The sequence below is a fragment of the Lissotriton helveticus genome, chromosome 5_1 (genome assembly GCF_964261635.1).
Source record: "Lissotriton helveticus chromosome 5_1, aLisHel1.1, whole genome shotgun sequence".
In the NCBI taxonomy this organism is placed as follows: Eukaryota; Metazoa; Chordata; class Amphibia; order Caudata; family Salamandridae; genus Lissotriton; species Lissotriton helveticus.
In genome coordinates this window covers 1,734,077,739-1,734,097,662 of record NC_136065.1, presented here as the reverse complement: position 1 = coordinate 1,734,097,662, position 19,924 = coordinate 1,734,077,739, and positions in this window count along the sequence as shown.

The window sequence follows — 19,924 nt, the reverse complement described above, 5'->3', positions numbered from 1 at the left end:
GATGTTACAAAACGCAGCTGCTAGACTCATAACAGCCACACCAAAATGTAAATCCATATCAAACAAGGTATAAACAACTTCACTGGCTAACAGTCAGCAAACAAACTAAATTCAAGGCACTATGCCTAGTATTTAAAGCCCTTCATGGCATAGGCCCGAAGTTTCTTCAGCAACGCTTTACTTGGTATACACCTAATAGGGCACTACGGTCAGCAGACCAAAAGCTTGTCACTATCCCCCGAGTCAAAAAAGCAAGCTGGGGTGGAAGGAGTTTCACAATCAATGCGGCGAAATTGTGGAATTCACGACCACTAACCCTAAGAAACACTACTAACCACCTGGCTTTCAGAAAGGCACTGAAAACCTGGCTTTTCTTAATGTAATTGGTTATGTCTCGGTTCATGCCTATCAGTAGGTCTACTCATAGCGCCAGGACACCTTCGGGTATTAGTTAGCGCTTAATAAATACAAATAACATAACATAACATTGTACCATGTAGGCTATTCTCCAAAATCAGGAAGAGAACGGAGCATTTAACTTTTTAGACGTAGCCAATCCAAAGCAGGTGGTTTGTGAAATATTCAAATTCAGAAACAACATATGGTTCGGGATGAGACATGCATGATGCAAAGCCTCAGTGCCTTGTACCTGCCAGCCTTTAGAACCCCAAACAGATTTAAAATCAACAGTATCTTTTCACAGCTCATAGCCCCCTATAGCCAATTGGTCAAAAAAGAACTTTGAATACAATAATTTAGTGTGGGTATGTCTAACTTTGGAAGAGGACTTAGCAGTCATCTTAAAATAAAAAGCTTCAGGATTGGACTGATTAGAATCAGTAAAATAAGTAAACTTCTTTAAAAGAGTTTTCGAGCTACCTTCAACGGGAGCAGGACAATGTTCCCATTGTGTGTAATTAACCACATTTCTAAACGTGTTAGATTTATGCAGAAAGTGATTGCCATAATGCTGGTAGCAAAATAAGTCTGCATAATTGGCTGAATCTAAATACAAATCTTCAGCATCAAAAGCAGCATAATATTTCAAATCAGAAAACAGAGCCTCTGCGGCTTGAACATCCCAATCATCAGAGCCTATGTTTTGTTTCACCACATCCCCCATTGAAACACCTAGTACATTGGGAACATTTATAACCTCTGTGGGGCCGTGATTCTGAAATTTAACAGCATCCCACACAATCCCATCCAAGACAGGCCAAGCAGTGATATTCACAAAAGTCTGGTCCCTTTTCATTCTATGCAATGAGGAGTGGGGTGTCAAAGTTCCATCAATTATTCTAATTAGAGATCTTTCTTTAACATAATGACCGTTTACAAAGCAGAAAAAATACACCACAAATCTAATTGACATGAATAAAAAAATAGAAATAAGCACCAGCCAAATGTAAGTCCAAGGGTGTATCAAAAAAATGTTTTTTTAAATCAAACAGCAAAAATCGAAACTTTAGATGGGGACTTTGATGTGGTAGAGTCAGTGTCAAATGAAAAGTGTGACTAGTTAACTGCACTTGCTTGCAAATCAGGCATTAACAAATCTGTGGGGTAAGTATACTCAGCATCATCAAGGGGATCACCAGCCGGTGGATTCAATAAAGGATTTGTGACTGTAGGCATCTCAATGGCAACGTCATGCCCTGTGGTAGGTGCCGGAGCCACAACAGAATTTCTCAGCATCGCTGGACAAGAGACCGCAGGTGTCATACTAAGAAGAATCAGCCACTCGCTGCAATTTGACATTGTCAATGGAGATGTACCTGTTTTCCTTGCGACCAGGAAGTGGAGGTAAAATGACTGTTCTTTTGCCCTGCACCCCAAGTACAGGAACTGGTGCTCGATATGAGCGGCCAAACTCCACCTTCTCATGGACCAGATCACAAACTCGGGGTAGCCTGCCAACTACCGGAATCTGAAGAGCAGCATCAGATGTAGAGGGCAAGTGATCCTTTGCAAGTCTGTCTCTGGTCTTTTGTAGATTCTGTAACACATCAGAATGTTCATCTACGTCAAAGGATGTGACAGACGCCGCCATGTCTAGACCCTCAAGGTCCGGAACAAACATTTTGATGCCACCCACCGAGTGACCTTCTAGGGAGATTATTAAGTGTACGTTGAACGCTATAGAGATGGGCTAGCGAGTTCCGGCCTGTACCTAAAACCTTAGCTGTCAAGGATTGCTTTAAGTCACGGTTCATTCGCTCCACAACACTATAACACTATTGCCCTCAGGCCTGTATGTAGACGAAAATTTGACTTGGACCCCCAAGGAACACATGGCATCCTTGTACGCCTTAGAGGCAAACAATGGACCCTGGTCCGAATGAAAGGTACCACATGCAAAAATTCCCACAAAGACATGCAAATCCCTTATGACAGTGCAGGCATCAGCACTCCTTTGTGGCCACACCTAAACAAAACGTGTGCACGAATCTACTGCAACTAAGATGTACTTATACACAGTATCTGAGGAAAAGGACCGCAGTGATCTAAATAAACACAACGAAGAGGCTTATTAGATATGTACAACTGTGTCTGGGGCGGGCGCGCAGCAGTAGAAGGTTTAATTTGCTGGCATATGTCCCAATGAAGGAAATAATCACGTGTCCGTTTTACAATCCACTCCACCAGTAACGCTGTTGTAGGAGAGATACAGTAGCTGACAGGCCGGCATGCGCAGAGGGAATGCCCTTGTGAGCCGCTGTTATCAAAGCTTGCCTGCGGTCCACATTGGGAATCAACATGTCACCAAAGTCATTAATTCTCACATAGGGAACTTTATCAGGACTTAAATGATAAGAGTATTTATAAGGGAAACCTCTAGGGTAATTACCTCCCTTCTCTGTTGCAGCAATGAATGCCAAGATGTCATCATCAATCTTACTTTTGGAACGTGTAACTGCTGCTACTACATATGTCACAACTGCTGTCTTGGCTGCTTCTTCAGCAAGAGCGTTACCAACAGCGTGTGCCCCCACGCGTTGGTGATCAAGAGTATGAATTACAAAGACGATTGGGAGCTGTTCTTTAAGCTCAACCACTCAAACCCATAGCATGTTGTGTTTAATCATGCTACCTTTGAATCACAATAGTCATTCTGAGTCCAAAAGAATACATTGTTGTTGTAAGACTGTACACAGTAGTAAGAATCACTAACGATAAGAGTAGTCACACTAGGATCAGTGCACTCCAGTGAAAGCACCAGAGCAAGGAGCTCTGCCAATTGGGCGGTACAGTCCTCTAATGTCTGTGTATACACATCATGGGACTTGAACTCTCTATAAACCATAGTACCAACCACTATTGCGCAGGCCGCTGAATATGCATGCTTTGACCCCGTCGCTAGTTGCGCCGATCCATCCGTGTAAATGATAAAATGGAAATCCTTCAGCGGGCGCATGGTTAGAGGAGCCAGATGAACAAATTCATAATGCAAGTACTCCTGAGTTTTCAAAGAGGAATCAATAGCAAAAGTGACATCCAGAGACATCAAAGATGTGGCCCATTGTATCCCAGAGGATACAAAGCTTTTGATTTAGATACACTGGCTTTCGTCACTGCCTCCAAGGCAGGATACGGTGTAAAAACCAACATGTGTTTCCCCTGCGACAGCTCGTTCTTTCAGAATCGCCATCTGCACTGCAGTTAAAACCTTTTCCACAGAGGAAAATCGCATTTCAGCCGATGTGTGCGATTGTGACTTGTAAGCTATAGGGACTGTGTCACTCTCATTAAAATCAGGTACGTGAAACCCACCGCCCCAGGCACAATTCTTATAACCAGGTTGGTGTGGTTATCATGAGTCAGTAAGAATCTAGATTCAAGAAGCTCAGACTGCAAAGATTGCAAAATTGCAGAATGTTCAGGCAGCCAACAAGATTGGGTGAAAGTAGGTTGTACCAAGGCATAAAGCGGCTTTATACGCTGGGCATAATCGGGAATGTAAGTACGCCCGAAGTTCAAAAAACCCAGTAAAGATTGTAGTTTTTTCAGAGTTGTAGGAGCGCACAATTGTGTGCATTTCTCCAGGAAGTGAGGTGCCAAACCTGGACCTTCATTGTTGATCTCATAACTAAAGAACAACACTGTAAACTCTGCAATGTGTGATTTTGCAAAGTTGAATTTGTAACCGAAGTCCGCAAACATACAGATGATGCAGTCAACGCGATACAGATACAGCCATAATTCGTCGTCTGTGAGATAAATGTCATCAACATACGAGCATGCATCAGGGTTGAGTCTCTCCAAAAGAGAGACTATGCATGCGGCAAAGATGCCTGGACTGTTCTTATAGCCCATAGCTAATCTTCGGAACTGTTTTTGTTTGCCACCACTGGTAAAAGCTGTCCATTGACTACTAATAGAGAACAGATTATGGCTAAAAAGCAATTGGATATGTCAAGTGTGGTCTTAAACTGTTTACGCACGAGACTATTCACAAGAGCAGAACTGTGAGGATTCTGTACCACGCAGGTCTGACAATGTGAGTTTAAGTGCCGGTAATCCAATACCAAACAGTACGAGTCATGAGGCTTAGTCACAGTAAAAAGGGGAATTATTCATCGTAGACACACACGTTTCAATCACACCTTGATATTCCAATTGTTCAAGAATTCTGCCACAGGAACCTTCACTTCAAGTCGCATGGGATATTGGGGTTGAGGCTGTGGCATAGACCGTAACGGAATCTCATGCCTGGTCCCAACCACATTGAGTACGGTACAATGCGGGTGCAAGCACCTTAGCCCACTCCTCTGCAAAATTCAGAGCCTGCTCTTTTGGCACTGCGTGTGCAAAACTAGGAAGGATTACCTCCTCCCCTCTTGGAGCTGCCAGAACGAAGGATAGGGGCCAATCAGTCTCCGCTAACAAAATGTCATAGGTATTTGTCAGATTCTCCCAAAATACCCCTTTTTATTTTTTTTATTTTTTATTTTTTTTATAGTACATTGTATGTCACCTTCAATTAAAATAACTATTTCATAGAGCCTTTCAGGGGGAGCCACTCTAGTGTCAGCTGTCTCAACAGCAACGTACGTGTCAGTTGCTGTCACCTTCAGAAATGGACGCAATGCTTCCTGTACTACTGTAATTTCCGCTGCACTCTCTAACAGCATCAGCGCCCACATCAGGTTCTGAAGCTGTGTTCTCACTATCTGTGGCATACCTCACTGTTAAAGCGGCAACTTTCTTCCTCTGAAACTGAGGTCGATGACGCTGAAAGTTCTCTTGCTTGTCTTTACCTTCAGTCTTGCGGGGCTGCTCACGGCTTTGTTGGGCACCCTGACCTTTGCCGCTGTCTCCTCCACCGTGAGGAAAAGAATTTTTCGATCAACGCTCATTTTTAACAGGACTCCATTGTTTTTGCATTGCCATCTCGTGGCAAACACTTTCACAGAACCCACTGTTGTATCTCAACATCTGTCTCAACGTTCCATAATGACTATGTCATGTTCACTGGATTCTGGAATATAGAATCCAGGGAACACAGCAGAGGTAAACTGATCCTGAAGGAAGAAGGAACCTGAATGCCTCTGGGGTTGTATTATTGAATAAACTTAATCTCTGCTTCAAACCACTGTTTCTTCAAGTCTTTTCAGTGGCCACGAGGATGGGATCGATTTGATGAAGAAATTGATTTAAGGAAGATTTATCTACAACCCCTAAGGCAAACAACACTAACATTCAGATTTGAAACATTGGACTTACAGGTATTTGATGGAAATTTTAAAACTTGAAATGTTTAAACCCCGTGAAAAATAATTTTTACTGTTCTGACGATATTTTTGTCAGTTTGAGGGGCATTTAAAGCAATGGAAAGTTTCCGTGTTTCACTTTGTTGATTGTCAACTTCCTGTAATCGGTTTTATAACTTAAAGCAACATTTTTACTGAAAGTGTCCTTTTTGAAAAAAATGTTGGTGTGCGATCGTTACCTGCTTGATCTTCAAAATGCTGTCTGAAGTTTCGTCACCACGCGCTACATGCCTTCATTGTTGATCTTCAAATCTTATGTTTTCGGTTCCACCATCACGCGCTGCAAGACTTGCTTCGTTCTGTGTCCTGGCAATTTCAGCGTCCTTGCAGTGGAAAGACGTGACGCGTAAGACATCATCGCGTCGCGCCTCTACGTTTGAGATGCACAGCGGCCATCTTTGATTTCCATGGTAACCGTAAACATTTATCGTAAATGCGAAGGAGTACTTTTAATGAAATTATAGTGCAAATGCAGGTTTCGCCGATGCGCACGGCAGCGCAGACTACATGTTTTTAGTAGAACATCTATTTATAACAATTTCAGGAAAAATATAGACTGCGGCGGTGACAACCTTGATTATTTTAGTTATTTTCTTTCATCATATCCAGACAACAGTGACTACATTATTTATATTAGTTCATTTTTTTCCTTCACACATTATAAAGTGAATGTATTGATTTCTTGATATTTATTAACAAAGTCAATATGGATGTTTCATCTTCTGTTGTAGCTCCTCCTAAATTTTTGCAAAGTCCTGGTCCTCCTTCAATGAATTGGGAGGATTGGCCAGAATCATTTGAGACCTACCTAGAAGCTATTGGTGGTGATGTATTTTTACCCTCTAGGAAATTGGCTTTGTTAAAACATAATTTAGGTGTTGAAGGTAGGAAAGTTTTAAAGACTTTACCTAGAGCTAATCGTGTTGTTTCCACAGTTCTTGACACTGTTGATGAAAGTAGTGAAACAAGTGAAACTAGTTCGAACGACACATCAGTAGATGTATATTCTGAAGTTTTAAAAGCTTTAGAAGAAAACTATAGGAAGAAAACTAGTATAGTCGTTGAAAGACACAAATTCTTCTCTAGAGCGCAGTTACAAGGGGAAAATGTGCAACAGTATGTAGCTTGTCTAAGAACCTTAGCCATTACTTGCAAATTCAAGGAAATGCATGAGGAAATAATTAGGGATCAATTTATCAATAGAATTTATCAATAGAATTAAGAATATTAAGATTCAAGAACGTTTACTTGAACTTAAAAATCCTTCTCTGCAAAAAACTGTTGACACAGCTAGGAAAATGGAAAACACGTCCGATTACGTTAAAGAATTGAGGTCTGTGCAACAGAAAGATAAAGATGAGTCTAGCAGTGTTAATGTGATAAATAACAGTAATAAAAAACAGAATTTAGAAATGAAAACAAAGATGCGAAATTTAATGTCCACAAAGGTAATATAAATAAACGAATATGTTTCAGATGTGGAAGTCAAAAACATACTGCAGATTTTAACAAGTGTCCTGCCACTAAAGTCACATGCATGAAATGCAAAAAGATAGGTCATTTCGCTAAATGGTGCAGGACTGGTGATAAAGGCAATTGGAAACATTCTGTCAATGTTGTTGAACCTCAATTTGATAGTGAGGATGATGAAATTGAAAACAATGAAATTGATATTGAGGTGATGTTTGTATATGATGATACTGTGAATGATATTTCTGAAGAATATCAACCTCCTAAATGTAATGTGTTAGTAAATCGTGACATCATGGTACTTTGGGCAGACTCATGCTCACCATATACGATCATTGATAAAAGTATGTGGGAAAATGGGAGCAAAACGACATTGATATCTTCAGATGTACGACCCAAAGGGTATTGTGGTATAAAATCACCCATGTTAGGTTATTTTGATGCCCAGTTAACTTTTAAAGGTAGATCTTGTCTGAGCAAAGTTTACGTTGTTGAACAAGGACGAGCCTTGTTAGGGTGGAAGGACCAAAAGAAGATGGGGATAATATTAAATCCTAATCATCCTGATCAGGTGTTGTTATCCAATGATTATCCGGATCAGGTATTGTTAACCAATGACAATTCTCCATCTAAGTGGGAATCTGTGTTTCCCAAGTTATTCAGCAAAGATCTAGGATGTTTAGTTAAGTTCGAACACAAGAATATTCTTAAAGCAGACAGTATACCATCTGTTCACAAAGTAAGAAATGTACCATTTGCATTACGAAACTCATTAAAGGAGGAGTTGAACAGGTTGTGCGATGCCAAAGTAATTGAACCTATTGAAGCCTCTGAATGGCTTTTTCCCATTGTTTTGGCCCGGAAACCCAATGGAAAAATTAGGATGTGTGTGGACCTGAGAGATCTAAATCAGAATATATGGGTTGACCGCTATCCACTACCACACATCAATGAAATGATATCTAGTTTCAAGGATGCCATGTATTTTCCATCAATAGACTTATCCAATGCATATCATCAGGTCAAATTACATGCGGAATCTAGGCATTTAACATCGTTCATAACACCTGAGGGTGCCTTTCAATATCTCAGAATGCCATTTGGATTAGCATCCGCATCTTCGGTTTTTCAGAGACTTATGTGCAGTATTTTGAAAGATGAAGTGAACGTGAGAGTGTTTCAAGATGATGTTCTAATTTGGGGTAATGATTTATCCTCCCATGATAAAGTATTGCATCGAATTCTATATAAACTGCAAAATGCTGGATTGACTGTGTGCACTGAGAAATGTAAATTTGGCGTAAAACAAATTGATTATCTTGGGCATACAATCTCCAGTGAGGGTGTTAAACCAAAAATGAAATTGTTGGAAGCAATTGAAAAGGCACCTCATCCAATCAATAAAGATCAATTACGATCATTTTAGGACTCCCAGAATATTATTCTAAATTTGTTCCACATTTTGCTGACAAAGTACATGAATTGAGGTTATTGATGAAAAAGGGTACTTCATTTGTCTGGTCCACTTTGTGTCAACAGGCATTTGAAAATATTAAATTGGACATTGTAAAAACTGTTGCTCTAAAACCTTATGATCCTAGTCATACCTCTATAATTGTTGTGGACGCCAGCGCTTATGGATTAGGCGCGGTTCTTATGCAAAGACACAAGGGAACTGAACGAATCATAGCTTTTGCGTCTCGCACGCTCAAAGGAGCTGAACCTTCTTATTCTGTAATTGAAAAGGAGGCTTTAGCGTGTTGGTGGGGTGTGGACCACTTTAAAACATTTATTTGGGGAACTGCATTTGAATTAAGGACAGATCATAGACCTCTCATGACATTTTCACTACAAAAGGAGCATCTAGGGCAACACCTAGAATAGCGAAATGGTTGTATAGGTTACAAGAATACAACTTTCAGATAAACTATGTTCCAGGTCACAAAAACATCAGTGCAGGCCGTTTGTCTCGTCTTCCTTTGCCTGGTGATATGGATGATATACAAGAAGATGGTGATGAATGGTTAGTTGCTGGTGTTGAAGAATCGTGCAATAATGCAATAAGTGAGCAAGAATGGATTCAAGCTGTAGCTAATAATGGTGTTTTACAACAAGTAATCAATAATTTGCATGTAGGTGTGAATTTGTCATCTTTGGACAAGACTGTTCTTGCTGATTATAAAATGGTTTGGTCAGAGTCATCTTTTACTGATGGTATTCTTAGAAGAGGTGACAGATTGGTTGTACCTTTAACGTTACGGGACAAGATGTTGAGTCTATTACATGAAGGACATAGCGGTATGACCAGCATGAAAAGGAGAGCTAGGAATGACTTTTGGTGGGTTGGTATGGACAAAGACATTGATAGATGTGTTCGGAGTTGTTTAGCTTGTATGTGCAGTGATAAATCACATAAGTCTCAGGAAACTACCATATCTGCAACTTCTTTTCCTGATAAACCTTGGGACAGAGTTGCTATTGATATTTGTGGTCCATTCCATGTAAGAGGGATTGAGAACAAATATGCTATAGTTTTGATGGATTTTCACACCAAGTGGCCAGAGGTTGCATTTGTAAGGGATATCAAGGCCTCCAACATGATTGAGTTTTGTGAAGAAATTTTTCGCAGGGAGGGATACCCGAGTGTCATCTAATCAAACAATGATCCACAGTTTGTGGCAGAAGAATTTGCTGCATACCTTAATATGGTGGGTGTGAAACACATCACCACTTCTGTTTACAATCCAAGAGAAAACGGTTTAGTGGAAAGATTTAACCGAGTGTTAAAAGAATGTATACAATTAGCTAGGAACAATGATGATAATTGTAAAGATGCAGTCAAGGAAATGTTATGGTGTTATAGGAATACTCCTCATACAGCTACGGGAGTGTCTCCTTTTTCTTTATTGAAGGGTCGAGTGGCTGGTTCTAAAGTAAAACCGACTTGGATGTCTCAAAGAAAAACACAAAGATATTTGATGTATGGGACGTATTGAGTAAGGTACAGATGTATCAGAATAAATATGTTCATAATCATAATGTTAAGGTCAAGAGTTCTCCAAGGTTATTTAGTGTGGGAGAATGGGTACGCACACATCAAATAGGGAATCAGAAACCGGGGTTTTCTAAATGGTCTAGATCAAAACAAATCATTTATGCCGCAGGAAATATTGTGAAATTAGATGATGGTAAGCGGTGGAATGTAAGAAGTATAACGAGATGTAATGATTTAGAATGCAAACATATGTTGAGTCAGAAAATGATGGGTAATGATCCAAAAACATCCTTTGAGTGTAGGGATGATGCATCTGTCCGTTCCAAATCTCTTGTCAAAGCATCAAATGTGGATAAGAAGGAGAAATCTATACGACCTAGGTTTAAACCAATGTGGATGAAAGATTATAAATGCTCGTAAGCTAGGTTATATTTAAATAAGGAAAATTGTCTAATTGCTATATCTTATTGTCACTTTTGTTTCTTGTTCATTTCTTTTCTAGTTCATTTTTTATTTTTCGTTTTAGTTATTCTCTATAGGAAAGGAAGATATGTTGTATCTCAACATCAGTCTCAACGTTCCATAATGACTATGTCATGTTCACTGGATTCTGGAATGTAGAATCCAGGGAACATAGCAGAGGTAAACTGATCCTGAAGGAAGAAGGACCCTGAATGCCTCTGAGGTTGTATTATTGAATAAACTTAATCTCTGCTTCAAACCACTGTTTCTTCAAGTCTTTTCACACACCTGGTCATTTTTCCTGATGTACGAGGAAAATTCTATCAGCACAACAAAAATCCATTTTTGCAGGCCTGCATTTCTGCTCAGGAACTGTCACCCGCCCAACCCCCTGTTCTCTTCAGTTCATCAGAAATCCACATGGCCCTCACCCCGAGTGAATGATTCATTTTTCCTCTCCTGCTCCCAGCCTGATAAAACATCCTTGACACAGTAATCAGGTTATATATACAATGGTCTGACTGCTGGACTCTAATCAGGGTAAACAAACAAATGACTTGAAAGACCAGACTTTGATCAGGCAATTGAACAATGACCTGAAAGAAAGAGCCCTGATCAAAGCAGAGTGGACAATGCTCTGTGTACCAAGCCCTTGACCAGGTCACCAACTACAAGCACCGCCTTGATCAAGCTATCAACTACAAACACTGCCCTGATTGGACAATGGACTGACAGACAAAAGAATAGTATGAGAAATGTATAAAAGGCTTGTAAGCTACAGAGTAAAGTAGCAGCCTCCTGGGTTTTGTCTCTGACTAGCTTGGCACTCTATTCCATAGCCCGGGCTATTGAAATAAATCTGGGTTCCTCCTGCAGACGAAGGCTTCTGTTTCTCCTTTTACTACGTATGAAGGGTATGGAGGATTTGGGCGGTTCCCCTGCCGCCGAGACCCTATAAGTGGGTTAATCCGGTTCTTCAACCGGTTGGTGAGACCGATGTATCCTGTAAAGAGCAAGGAGAATGTTGATCAGGAACTTGAAAACGATCAGGTGACTTAATATTAGCGTGGTCGCGCAAATCACATGTGTGCTCTGTAGACACAGGTATTGGCAAAGCAGGACGTGTTTTGGAAAATTGGGGCATTCATCTTTATCTGAACTCGCCACCTTAGTTTGCTTCTGTGCTGCTGTCTTAGGAAAAGGCTTAACACCCAAATTATTGCGGTCAATGGTCTTATAAGACTCCGCAATAATTTTCGGTAACTGTCGGGGTATCAGCATCGAGAACATTGCGTAGAGCTTTGGACACCTGGAAATTCACTGCATCTCTCTTGACATTAGTAAGGATGAGATCGAAACTACCTCAAGCACTCCCACGAGTCTCATTCCCAATTCAACAGCCGCCTCCGCACTATGTTCATCATGTACACACTTAATGACAGAGGGCAGGACAGCCATAGACGCAGTGCTGAAGCACTTAGTGTAGACTGTCACAAAAATCTTACCCCAGGTTTCACAATATGGTATTAAGTCTTTCTGCAAACTTATGGTTAGAATCCTGTATTTCTCAACAGGAGTCGTATTAGCAAATCCTGCTTCCAGCTGGTCAAATTTCTCAGCAAGCCAAAAAGGCATATCATCCTTATCTTGGGGTCGCTTGCCCATAACCAAGTTAACAATGACGGGATTAATTTTCATCCTGGCCGGTCCAGCTGGTTGCACCGCAGCACCAGATGGCCCCACCTGGACGTTGCGGGTTACGTGTTGCACTAAAGACCGATGCACGTCAACAAGGGAGGCATAGAGCACACGTAACTCATCTATTGTGACTGTGAGGTAACGCGGATGCGGTGTGTAACCGGCCAAAACCGGCCACGTGGCCCCGCGAATAGACAAAGGGCCCAACCGAACCGCTGTTACTGATTTGGGAAGGGTGCCAATAAAACAAACCAGATGCTGCCATGCTGTAATAGGAATCTCTAGTGTCCTATATGGGGTGTAGTTCAGAGGCACGGCCGTGGGAGTATAAATATGAAACATAGCAGAAACCGCATTTACTGCAGGAAAGGTAACCCATGAGTAGCAGAGCTCAAACGGGTATGCCGCTTCAGCACTCACCACAAAAACGACGGCCTGGCCATCAACGGTGACCCCATATGTCAGCAAATGTTTGCGGACTGCCTCCCCACTATGTTGTGGGATCTCTACATCAGCCATAAGGACACAGTAGTGAAGAAGTACAAAGAAAATGTAGCATAGCACCAATGGGTAGTAACTCAAAGTATGAGCCTTTTTTAAATTATCAAGCTTATTCCATCACCACTGTCAACCTGAAACAATAGTGAGGGTGTCGTGGACTGATATAAGCACTACTCAAGAGTCTCAAAATAAGACTACATCATTAGGTGCGCCTTGTTGCAGGGATTCTGCTCATACACAGAACTGTGCACAGAGACCCAGTACCTCAGTGAATTGTGGCGGACCAAAAAACTCACCTCAGTACCTAGAACGCCTAACCGACTAGCATCAGTGTCACATTAGCTCTTCGTCCTATAGCAAAGGAACCAATGATTAGACAACCCAGAACATGCAACTTAGGTTACTCTCAGGAATGGTGGGAATCAAGAACACTCTTTTGTTTATTATTTTCATACCAGTCCACAACATGGGTAAAAAGAGATACGATAAAGTTTTAAATTAATATTTTAACGACGTGCTCTAAGATGCAGTATTTTTGCTAACATAAGCAGGCATATGATTAAAAATAATACGATCAACATTGTTACAATTCCATAAAACACAAAAGGATAAATCATATCATATCGATAGTGGAAACTGGTCCTATAGTGCCTTGTATGCCACCCTCCCTAGCTAGGAACTATGTTTTATAAAATATAGAAGGTCTCTTAGGCTTGAATGGTGAACACCATACCTCCAAGATCAGCAGAGGTGAATCACATCGGGATCTGCAAAAGCTCTCTCTCTTTGGAAACACATTTTCTCCAAGTGCCTACAATCATGCATGCAGTGCAATAGTAAAGGTACCAGAATTTCAGTTAGCTGCAGCTGCGTGCATGTTGTGTCTAAGCATGAGCCGATCAGCCTGAATAACAGCTAACATTGTTATGATAACCTTGGAGGCTTTAGCACTCACTGTGCAGACTAAGGTTGTGATGTAAGTCTAGGGATGTTGAAAACAAGCCATTCTCATGTGAAAATATTCACGCAGTCAAACTTACAACAACAGTTACATGGAGTGTTGTGTGCAAAAGCTGCAAAAAGGTAAAATGGCGTTGAACCTGTAGTGGGCACTGGCATTCTCTGGGTCTGTGAGGTTGGTGCATTTTCTGAGGGTCGCTGTCTTTGTCTGTGCTGCCTCAGTGTTGGTCCAGGGGGCAGTGCAGGTCCGAGGGGATGAGGGGGGGTCCTGGGGTGGTGGCAGTGGGTGTTGTGGCCCTCTTGGGTGTCTGGCCTGCATGTTCAGTGGCTCCATGGCATCTGTTGCCCTTCAGGTGTGGGTCTGGCCTTGGCTCCCTTTTCTGGTGCAGGCTGTCGTCTGACTTTACACCAGGTCAGAGCAGGTGTTAAGTTCATGCAGCTAACGGGCCTTATCGCCTGTTTTGTGATCTTGTCACCGATCTGGCTGGTCGTTGAGAATGTTGCTGAGTGGTGTTGTCGCAGCTTTTGCACAGGAACGCCTACTTTGCATCTCATTAGAGATATTTGCGGGGGTCATCTCTGGCGATGTTTTTTGCAGCTACTATCTCTGGTAAACTGGTGATATGGGCTTTTTGCACCAGCTTGTGAATGGGGCATTAGTTTAATGCTACTTTGGCTGCAATAAAGTGCCAATAACGGGACGATAGTTCCTTGAGAATTTGCCCCACAATTGTTACTCCCTCAGCTTAACAAATCAACAGCAGATCCACAGGTGCTCTTTCAATGCCAATGAATTTCAACCTTTCCATACCTGAACAAAACCCTGGAAACAGAAGTCGACAGTCAATATGATTGGACACCAAGCAGGAGGAGACCACCTTGAATTATCCCAAACTCAGTTTAGACCCACTCAAGGAACAGAATCAAGCCCAGCAGATTCTAGAGAAGACTTACTTCTCCAGACGAAGACAAAATAGCAGCTCTGATTCTCCTGAGTCTCTGCTGCATGTGACATAGCAAGTTGTTAAATTGAACCAGAATCACAGAGACCATTATCGTATGGATTCCCTCACTTGTCCTTATACTGGAGTTCATATTTTATCCTTATCTGCTTCATTCTCTGGTGTACTGGAGTATGGAGCCCCTCAGGGATCAGCCACCTACCGGCTATTCTTTAATATCAACATGCTCCCTCTGGTTGGAATACTTGAACATCAAAGAGTAAAATGTCAATTGTACGCGGAACCTACACAAGTCTCCAGCACAAATGAGCATGGGGAAGCGATACAAGCATTGTGGAATGTTTTAACCAGGTCTACTTCTGAGGGAAAGCCATCTCTCTTGAATGGTTCAAGGGCCAATGTCTAAATCATAGGAAGAGCTAGTTTTGATTCACCTCCCTTTAATAGGCTATCTAATCTGCGTATGCCTCCCATCTCTCCCCAACAATTCAGAAACCTGGGAAACATTTTCAACTCAGACCCAAGTTTGATAAATAAATGAAGATAGTGGTATAGGAACATATTTCCAACTCTCACTTCTTCGCAGAATACTCTGCTTCCTCCAAAATGACTACAGAATAGAGTTCTCACGTTGGTCTGTCATGGACTAATTTAACCAATGTAAAGTAATCTATTCTGATCCCACTAAGAAAGTGTACCTCGCATTGCAAAAGGTGTAAAATCAGGTAGCCAGACAATGTTTTCAACTACAAAAGCATTGCAGCCTTGAAAGCTCCCCACCAGTTTCCATTTAAAGTCAGGATCAAGTTCAAAACACTGAATTTCATTCAAATGACCTGTAATCCTCTCCTCACCAACTAACCTGGTCAAATGACACCTGCTTCCTAGACTAAAGCAAGGCAGAAGATCCTTGGGGGTCCAGGTGCAAAGTTAGCCGATCTGCTTCTAGCAAGCTTTCAAATAAGCCTCCCCTGACTTCTCCATTGAGGATTCAAGAATGCCATATCTAGATTTCTCCTATGCCTCCAGCTGGATTCTCGCTCCTTGGGGATTGAAGTTCATAATGTCTTGTCTTTCTGTCTGCTCAATACTATGAAGTAGCCAAGGTAACTTACAGTGCTATGCATGTGACAAACATTGAAAATACCTGTCACACGAGGGTTCTCTTAGAAGAATGCTGCTCTGATGGTCCTTGTAAAGTTTGCGAAAATAGAGAACCCTTCTTTTTAAAATGTTAAATATGACATTAATGAAAAATATTTCCACTATAGTTTAAAATTCCACCTTTTTAAGTGCTGTAACACCCAGGAGCAGGATGGGCAGCATGCTTAATGGTACGGAACCAGTAGGACATGGACTATCCTTTCCTGTCAGCCTCACAGGTGGGATCAGACCTCATCTCAAGCATTAGAGATTGCCTCAGAAACCACCATTACTCAGTCGAGAAATGGTTAATGAGATGCTGCTCCTTGAAGCCACAGTACTCAGTAGCTGAGGACCAGTGACATATGCTATCAGCCCATAAGTCAGCTTCTACTGTGGGGCCAAGACAGGGCAGCATAAGCCAAGCAGCACAGAAAATGGTCTTGCAGCAGAGTACGTCAGTCAACAGTAGAGGAGAATTGAACTTACACCAATGGGCTTCCAATCTAAGGGCTTAGTACTGCTGACCCACATGCCAAATGGCGTACACCCCACAGGAATGGGGCATTCTCATATGCCTGGAATATGAAATTATCACCGAAGAAGTACATGCCATGGCACAGCATATATGTAGTGAAGCAGGAAGCTCACCAGAGAGTAAATTTCACAGGGGGGATTTAATTAGTAGCAGAGGTATGGCACACAGATATCCCAGTTCCTGTGTACAGAAAGACTCATCCAGGTTTCAGAACAGGGCATAAATATATAGGGTGACTGTCACTCAGTAACATGGATGTCAATGATGCATAGACAGGAGCAGATGTATCATTAGTGCAGCAAGCACAGCAGCACCACGACTCTGGATTCTACTGGCCTACTACACTCACTCACTTAGTCACTCAGTCACTCAGTGGAGGCTTCCACCTTTCTTCTTGCAATGAACTCAGCAAACATGGAAATGTGAGTGAGGGCTGTATATCCTGGCATTGGAACACAGAGAGGCTGCTGAAAGATGTTTATGGGGAAGAGAGTGACTTAACATACGGACTCACAAAGCTTATCTTAAGGAAAGATGTGCAGGAGTAGGAGTTAGCTGCAACATGTAAATTAACTAGCTTTCAAATAATCCAGGAACGCTGAATAATGGACTATTGCACCTCTATGTACTATTTCAGCAATTTTAACATTGATCTAAGGCATTATTCTTTTTACCTCTTATTCCTGCTTCAATTGAAACTCCGGAACAGATTTTCACATATTTTGCTACAGATTTTGACAGATCACTGGCACAATATGTTGATAAAAAATATCAGTTACAAAATATTCTCTCAAAAATATTGCTTGTCACCATATCGTGGTTCTATACCTATAATGGCAAGCATAGAAATATCAGACAACAAATATCATTAACACTAATATCGTCCAAATATAGACAAAATAATCTATTTTTTAATATAGAGTTTAAAGTAGTAAATGTTCAATATTTTAATATATGATTTTAATATAGTGTTAATGAAATATATTCCCTAATATTTAATACTACATGTAAATATTAACTTATATCAACTTATATGTATATATATATATATATATATATATATATATATATATATATATATATATATATATATATATATATATATATATATATATATATACATTTATATATTACCTACTGGCGGTTGCCAGTAGGTAGGTATAGTTAGGACCTATTATCCATAGGAAATCCGCAACATTCTAGTCCTATTCCCAGTAACTTTGGCGTAGATAGATGAATCTTTGCGAAATTTTCCAAACTTTTGGCCAGCTCTGGTCAGCTCCCATACTGAAAGTTTCACGGTGATTCGTCAAGTGGGGGCCGAGAAAAAAGGGGGGTCCCACAACATGTTTTCCCCATGCAATTTTCCGTAGGACCTTTAGCCACAGCTACAGCTTGAACTGCTGAACGGAATTACGCCAAATTTGGCAAAAAGGTAGTCCTCAGTTCAGACTTGTTCCTTTTGCTTAAATGGTGTCAATCGGTTCAGTAGTTACTGAGAAAATTACAGTTAAAATCATTTATATATCTATGGTAGATCCGCAGAGTCTGCAGGCATCGTCATCGTACCATAAGCGCACCCTTCCGATCTTGCGCTGAATGCTAATTGGCTGTCAAGTGGTTGTCAACATTCGAAACCAGGATTTGTTGGCAGCCATTTTGTGCCCCGGTAGAAGCGAGGCTGAGGAAGCCAGTGGAATATGTGTACAAAAATGTAAACAACGTTTACCGCGAATATTTCTCCCCGCAGGAAATCACAACGCGGTCGTGACAATGACCGCATTGTGATTCCGCATACCGTTACTCCGCAAGTCGGAACAACGACTTCCGGAGGAGGGGGATGGTGTTGGATTTAAAATCCAACACCTTCCCTAGTGTCAGCGCAGACTGGAGTTGGAATAGCAAATTATACTATTCCAACATCCACCGCCCCCCCTCCGCAAGTCATTGTTCCGACTTGCGGAATAATGGTATGCGGAATCACAACGCGGTCGCGTGGAGAAAAACAGCGGAATAAGGGCATACATTCGTTCAAAATGTAGAAAGGGGGCAGGGTAGAAATACTTTTATCCTCTAGACCTGCTTGGGGGGTCCCAAAACATTTTTTTTTTTAAAAAGACCCGGCAGGTGCGTGTAGGGTGCGCGGACTCTGCCGTAAAAAAAATAATATTATAAAACTGAGCTTTCTTTTATAATTAGCCCCCAGGGGGGGGTAAATTCCGAGGGCAAAATTGTTAAATTTTATGCAGGCATGGGGATCGTCATCTCCCGGGGCTAGAAAAATGGTGGGGGAGGGGTTCAAGGTCCCCAAAGTTCCGGGGACCACCACTCCCCAGGGCTTTATGTATTGTGGGAGGGGGACTGTGTGGCCTCCCTCCTGGAGCACTCGAGGACAAAGTCACCCCCGAGGCTAAAAAAAAAAATTGTTGGGGGGCTGCAAGGTCTCCAAAGCTCCGGGGACCACCACTGCCCGAGAGGGCCGTCTCCTGCAGTGTTCCAGGGTGCTCATCCCATACACCCATAGCAAGGAAATCTGTTTTCTCTTTTAAATTGTAAATCAGATTGCTTTTTAGGTTTCGCCTATTATCATTCGCTTGCGAATGTAATAGGCGAAAATTCAAGGGCTCGATCGACTAGTGAAACCACTGCGGTTTCTTCACAGTGCATGTGAGGTCATGTGGCCACAAAAGCGGGTCACGTGACCACACAAGCACGCGCATCTCCCTAATCCGCCTGCCCCCACCAGGCTCTCCCGCCCCCTTCCGGCTTCCCTCCACGCATCTGCCTGCCACACTTTTCCCCTCGCTCGCATTCCCGCCCCCCCACCAGGCTCTCCAGCCCGCATCCGGCTTCCCTTGTACCCTCTTAAGCCTTCCGTCACAGACCGGTTTATTTACATAATTTGAGTGGTCGTGGCTATAGGAGCAATCTGCAGTCCTGTGCTGCCTACCTTCATAAACATTGAGAAACATTTCCCTGCAAATTACTTCATTTGCCGCTCTCTCCATACTTGTATCTTACTCCATCCTCTTCGATTTATATTACACTTTCTCTATTCGTTCACAACCGCCCCTCCCCCACCACAGATCGTGTCTCACGGCGCCCGGCCGTGTCACCGCTTTCACTTGCTTTCACTTTTACTCCTGCGTCTCTTTAAACACAGCTTGCACTTTGCTTTCTAGTTTAAAAGCTTGGCAGTGTGTGTGCCTTTTTCTTCAACTAATAAAACTATTTGTGCTAACTGTACTTCTAGCCTTCCTCCAAAATGTCTCTTTTTCTCTCTGCCATCAAAAAAAAGCAGCGTGCAAGTTTCCCGGCACCAGCACCAAAAGGGTGCAGTGCATTCTCTTGCTAGACTAGAGCTGAGTGAGGCCCGCATCCGGTTTCCAGCGCTCTGCGCAGATCTGCACTGCATTCCCCAGTG